Source organism: Pteropus vampyrus, unplaced genomic scaffold (assembly GCF_000151845.1).
Source record: "Pteropus vampyrus isolate Shadow unplaced genomic scaffold, Pvam_2.0 Scaffold57, whole genome shotgun sequence".
Taxonomy (NCBI): Eukaryota; Metazoa; Chordata; class Mammalia; order Chiroptera; family Pteropodidae; genus Pteropus; species Pteropus vampyrus.
Window position 1 is genome coordinate 638,222 of NW_011888838.1, and position 6,432 is coordinate 644,653.

Consider the following 6,432-nt stretch of genomic DNA (forward strand, 5'->3'; position numbering starts at 1 on the left):
AAAAAAAAAGCCAAAAACATACAATAGAAAAAAGAATGCCTCTTTAATAAATGATACTGGGAAAATTGAAAAGCCACATGTAAAAGAATAAAACTAGGATGCCATCTGTCACTGTTCACCAAAATTAACTCAAACTGGTCAAAGACCTGAATGTAATACCTGAAACAATAAATTGCATAGAAGAAAACATAGGTACTAAACTCACGGACCTTGGATGTAGAGATGATTTTATGAATTTGACTTCAAAGACAAGAAACAAAAGCAAAAATAAATGAATGAAACTATATCAAACTCAGAAGCTTCTATATAGCAAAAGTAACCATCAGAAAGGCAAAGAGGCAACCATTCAAATGGGAGAATATATTTGCAAACCGCAAATATATTCTCCCATTATATTTAGATTAGAGTGTAATTTCCAACATATGTAAAGAACTCATACAACTCAACAATAAAATAAAAGTCCAATTAAAAAATGGGCAGAGGACCTAAACAGATACTTCTCACAAGAAGATATACAAATGGCCAACAGACATATGATAAGATGCTCAATAATAGCAATAGTAAAATGAAAATCAAAAGCACAATGAGATATCATCTCACACCTGTTAGGACAAACAATTACAAGTGTTGAAGAGGTTGTGCGGAAAAGAAACCCGCATACACTGCCAGTGGGACTGCATATTGGTACAGTCATTATGGACAACAGTATGGGGGGGTCCTCAAAAAACTAAGAATAGAATTACCATATGACCCAGCAATCCATCTTCTGAGTATTTACCCAAAAAACTTGAAAACATTTATCCACAAAGATATATGCACCCAACATTCATAGAAGCATTGTTCACATTGGCCAAGATATGGAAACAACTGAAGTGTCCTGCGATAGATGATTGGATAAAGAAGATATGGCACATATATACAATGCAATATTACTCAGTCATAACAAAAAATAAAATACTGCTATTTGCAACAACATGGATGGACCTTGAGATTATCATCCTAAGCAAAATGAGTCAGATGGAAAAAGTTGAGAACCATATGATTTCACTCATATACGTGATATAAAACTAAAACTAACAAACAGATATGACAAACAGAGACTTACTGACATGAACAGTGGATTAGTGGTTACCAGAGGGGAGAAAAGAGATAGATAGGGATAAAGTAAGGAAGTGGAAGAAAATTTAACTTTGGGTGGTGAACACACAATGCAATATATATATATATATATATATATATATATATATATGATTTATTAGTGAATTGTACTCTTGAAACCTATTTGATTTTTAGTAACCATTGTCACCTAAATAATTTTAGTAAATAAAAAGTAAATTAATAAAAATGAAATGTCTTTAAAACTATGAAATTCTAGAAATGAGTAATACATATTTTAAGATAAACTTTTACAATATAATTTTCAACTGATTGAAGGTACTATGTCCTTGTTTCAAATTAAAGTTAACAGATAAGAAATGTGAGCAGGTTTATACAGTGCTATTAATTTGATGAAATATCTGCACCCCCATGCTCATTGCAGCAGTACTCACAATAACCAAGATATGAAAACAACCTAAGTGTCCGTCAGTAGATGAAAGGGTAAAGACGTAGTGAGACACACACACACACACACACACACACACACACACACATATACACAATGGAATATTATCAAGCTACGAAGAAGGAAGGAAATCCTGCCATGTGCAACAATTTGGATGAAACTTGAGGGCATTATGTTAAGTAAAGTAAGTAAGACAAAAGGAGACAAATTCTGCATGATTACTTACATGAATGATCTAAAAAAGCCAAAGTCAGAGAAAGAGAGAGTACCAGAAGTTGGGGAGATAGAGGAAATAGGGAGATATTTTAAAAAGATACAAACTTTCAGTTACAAGATTAACAAATTCTGGATATCTAATGTATAACATGATAATTATAGCTAATAATTCTGTATTATATACTGGCAAGTTGTAAGAGAATAGATTTTAAATGTTCTCACCACAAAGAATGAAATGGTAATTATGTGACAAGATGGAGATATTAACTAACGGTGGTAATCATTTTGGAATATATAAATGTATCAAATCAACATGTTGTTTACCATAATTTACACAATGTTATATATCAATTATATCTCAATAAAACTGGGAAAAAATGTCCTACACTCTTTCTAGTTTCTGGATTAAACCTTTAAAAAAGTTTATCCCCATTACTTTAGCTGAGTCACATATTATCCCAAAACTAAACCATGTAAAGTGATTATTTATTATACTTAAAAATTTTGTGAGTCATTAATTTAGACAAAGCACAGCAGGGATAACTTGTTTCTCATTCATGATATCTGTAGCTTCAGTTAGATGACATGAAAACTAGGGACTAGAATTACATATTTTGTTTCCTCACAGGTATAATAGTTGATAATGACTATGAGCTGAGAGTCTTGGTTACTCTGCACATGAACTTTGCCATGTGGTGTCTCCACATTAGCTACTTGGGTGTCCCAAGAGAGAAATGGGTGACCAAAAACTGTACTGCTTGTTTGACTAGTCTGAAGTAACACAGTATCACTGTATTCTCTTCATTGAACAGGTATAAATCCCCTTTTAGGTTCAAAGAGAGGAGAAATAGATCTCATTTCTTAATAAGAAGTAGCAATTTTCTGGAAGAGGAGCCAGAAATACTGCTGTGAACATTTTCAGAAAAATACAATCTTCCACAGTCCCTCTGATCACATGATGATATCTTTTTCATATGCAAAGTACACTCACCTTTCCCTGGAGAACCCCCAAACTCTCATCACATTAGGATATCTCAGGTATAGACTAGATCCAGGTATGTATAATGATAATTAAGTACAGTTTTTCTCTATATGCAGACCTATAAACTGAAGGAGAAGTTATCTGACTTTTTACACCCAACATTTAATGGTTGGTTAGAGATGATATCCAGTATAGTCCTTTCATAAATCAAAAAAAAAAAAAAAAAAAAAAAAAAAAAAACAAGAAGAAGAAGAAGAAGAAGAAAATAAAGAAACAGTGTGAAGTACATAAGAGTCACTTGATCATAGCAATTCTGAAATATATAAACATGTGTTGGCAGTTTCTTGACTACTGATCAGCCTTTTTGACTGCAAATGATTCACAATAACTCTTGGTTCCACCCTCTGAGCTCTTGGTCTATCATCTGAGTCACAGTTCCTTTTCAATAAAAAGAGTAGGTTATTTTTGTAACTAAGTTTTTTTTTTGTTTTTTCAACTTGTTTCTTGCCCTTTGAAGTCTGAGGGCTCAAAAACTTATTTCCATTGTATTCTCTCTAATACAATTATTTAAAAATTATTTTGAATTTTTGTTAGTTTATTTATAACCAAAATTCCTACATCCATAGTCCTAACTTTACCCTTAAATTTTGCCATGAAATATATCACTTTATTATTATTTCCTCATTGCTCTAGTATATTGATAGTGCTTGGAAATAGATGACATTCAATTTACAGCATTCTATTTTTAGTATTGTTATTTTCATTTACAAAATATAGTAATTCTCGGTATGAACATGTCATATCCTAGAAAATGTAGCATTCCTACACTTGATACTAACATTGCTCTTATATAGTTGTTAACTAAAGATTCATTTGATGAATCCATTTTATATATACATTTCTGTTACATTAGGATCAGAGACAAGTTCTGTTCAGAAACAACTCCAACAACAGTTTTCATATTTTATTTTCACATTGAAAACCAGTTAGATTTTGCTTCAGCCTCAAAGAGCATGTTTGTGTAAAATTAAATTAATGTTGTCAGTGAGCTGCACTTTTTTTTTCTAAACAGGAAATGGGTTAATCAAGAGTCATGCCACTGCTTGTAGAACTGCAAATTGGTATAGCCACTATAGAAAACAGTAGGGAAATTCTTCAAAAAACTAAAAATTGATCTACCATATGATCCAGAAATCTCTCTACTGGATATTTACCTCAAAGACTTGAAAATCCATATCCAAAAAGATATTTGCACACCGATGTTCATAGCAGCATTATTCATGGTGGCCAAGACATGGAAGCAACAGATCATCCTACAATAGATGATTGGCTAAAGAAGCAATGGTACATATATACAATGGAATATTATTCAGCCATAAGAAGAAATGAAATACTGCCATTTGTGACAACATGGATGGACCTTGAGATAATCATGCTAAGTGAAATAAGCCAGACAGAAAAAGTTGAAAATCACATGATATCACTTATATGTGGGATATAAACCTAAAAGCGACAAACAGGTCAAATAAGCAGAGACTCATGGACATATACAATAGACCAGTGGTTACCAGAGGTTAGGGATGGAGAGGAGAGGGGCGAGATAGATGGAGTAAAAGGGGTCAAATATGTGGTGACAGAAAGAAATCTAACTATGTCGAATTGTACACCTTAAACTTAATGGATTTTGTTAACCAATGTCATCATAATAAAAATAAATATATACATAAATAAATAAAAAGAATCATGCCCTTAAGCTCATTAGAGGGTCTTTGAGTGAATAATGCTCTGACGCAGAACTTTACCATTCTTTTCTGGGATCCTAACAAAGAATTTAGTAAATAATTCTATCCTGGATTTGATGTTTGCACTGAAGTCTCTTCTTAATTTGGAAATATTGAAGAGATAAGGGAGGAGAAACAGTTTCTATTCAAACCTAACATTTTGTGGCTTCTTTATATTTAACAGATCTTTCTTCAACTTATCTGATCCTTCTCGTACTATCCAATAAGTAGCAAGAAGCCAGATAGCACTTTTAACCCTTTGCCTATTCTTGTTGATTAGATCATTTGATTTAATTTTTACTTTCCATATCACCACAGTTAACACTATTGTTAAACTTTTAGCTACCACATAAAAGGGACTCCTTCCTTTAATTTTCAGTAATGTTTTCTTCATTTTCATCTAAGTCCTAACAGTGTTCTCAAGGGTTACCATGTTTCCTTTAATGATTCCCTCAGGATCTTGGTCTCAAAGCTCTTGACATATTTTTATTTTTTTGTTATGGCACTGGCTGCTCTGGGAACCAAAATCAATTTAAGTTTCTCTGACTGTATAACACATTACCACATCACCCCAAACTTAGTAGTAGTAGACAACTACTTCTTTTTTTTTTTTTTTTGTCTCAGTAATTCTGTGGATCAAGAATTATGATAAGAAACAGCAATAAATGACTTTTTAGTTAGTAATATGTAAACTGTATGGAAAATTGAAACCTGGGGACTAAATTTAACTATATAGTCTTGTTCACTCATATATGGTGACAGATCTTGGGTGTGAGCTGGCCATCTCAGTTCTTCAGTGAGACCATTCATGGATTATGTTAGGCTTCCTTACAGCAAGATGACTGAGTTTCAAGAACAAGATTCCAGAAATAGAGTGTCTACCTAGAAGGAAACCATACAACTTTTTCTGTCCTAGCTTCAGAGTCATACAGTATCATTTCTACACATTCTATTCATCAAGTCAGTCATAAAGTCTTGTTCATCTTTAAGGAAACAGAAAAATGAATTCCACTATTTCGAGAGTACGGATGTTTGAAACTAGAAATATTTCTCTGGCAATTGTTTAGAAATGACAATCTGCCATAAGATGAAATAACATAGCAAAACATTTAAAAACAATGTTATCATTTACAAATAGTTTGTGTCTATAGATATTTTATTAGTATATTGCAATAAATTGAGTAAAAATAGAGAGATATGACTGGAATTTTTATCTATAACCCATGTTATTAATTTTACATTTGCCAAAACAATCTTATTATTTTCAAGAATGTTAATCATTGTATTATATTTTAAGACATAGCAGTACAGAATACAATAGTGCCTTTTTATATATGTGTAGTTAAAAAGATTTTATTTTAAGTAGAAAGAATTCTGCTAAAATATTTGACAACCACTGCTATATCAAAGAAAAAAATTTCAATTAATCAAATGTAAAAAATGAAACTTTCAGTTTTAGTCTTAATATAAGTTATGTTAACCACTGTCAAGAAAAATGGCAGCAATGTTAAAGAGACAGAAAATTTAACGTTCTAAGCACATGTCAAAATAGACAAGGGAATTTGTTGCTATGCTTAGAAGGTATATGTTAAATCAATACTTCGTCATGTGACTTAAAAATACGTAAATTATTATGGTTTTAGGGATAATCAGAAGAGATCAACATACTAAGAAAAATCTCGGGATGTTATCTTATGTATCTAATAATTTATCTTGAAGACAAATGGAATAGATAATAAGGAGTCATATGCATTAGTGACAGGAGACTCAAACTACAGCTTCAAGAGTTCCCAATATTATATCGTCAAATAAGACAATAGAAAAATAATGCCACTAGTGTAGAAGTATTGTTTTCAAGGAGTACAACAGCTAGAATCTCCATTCTTTGC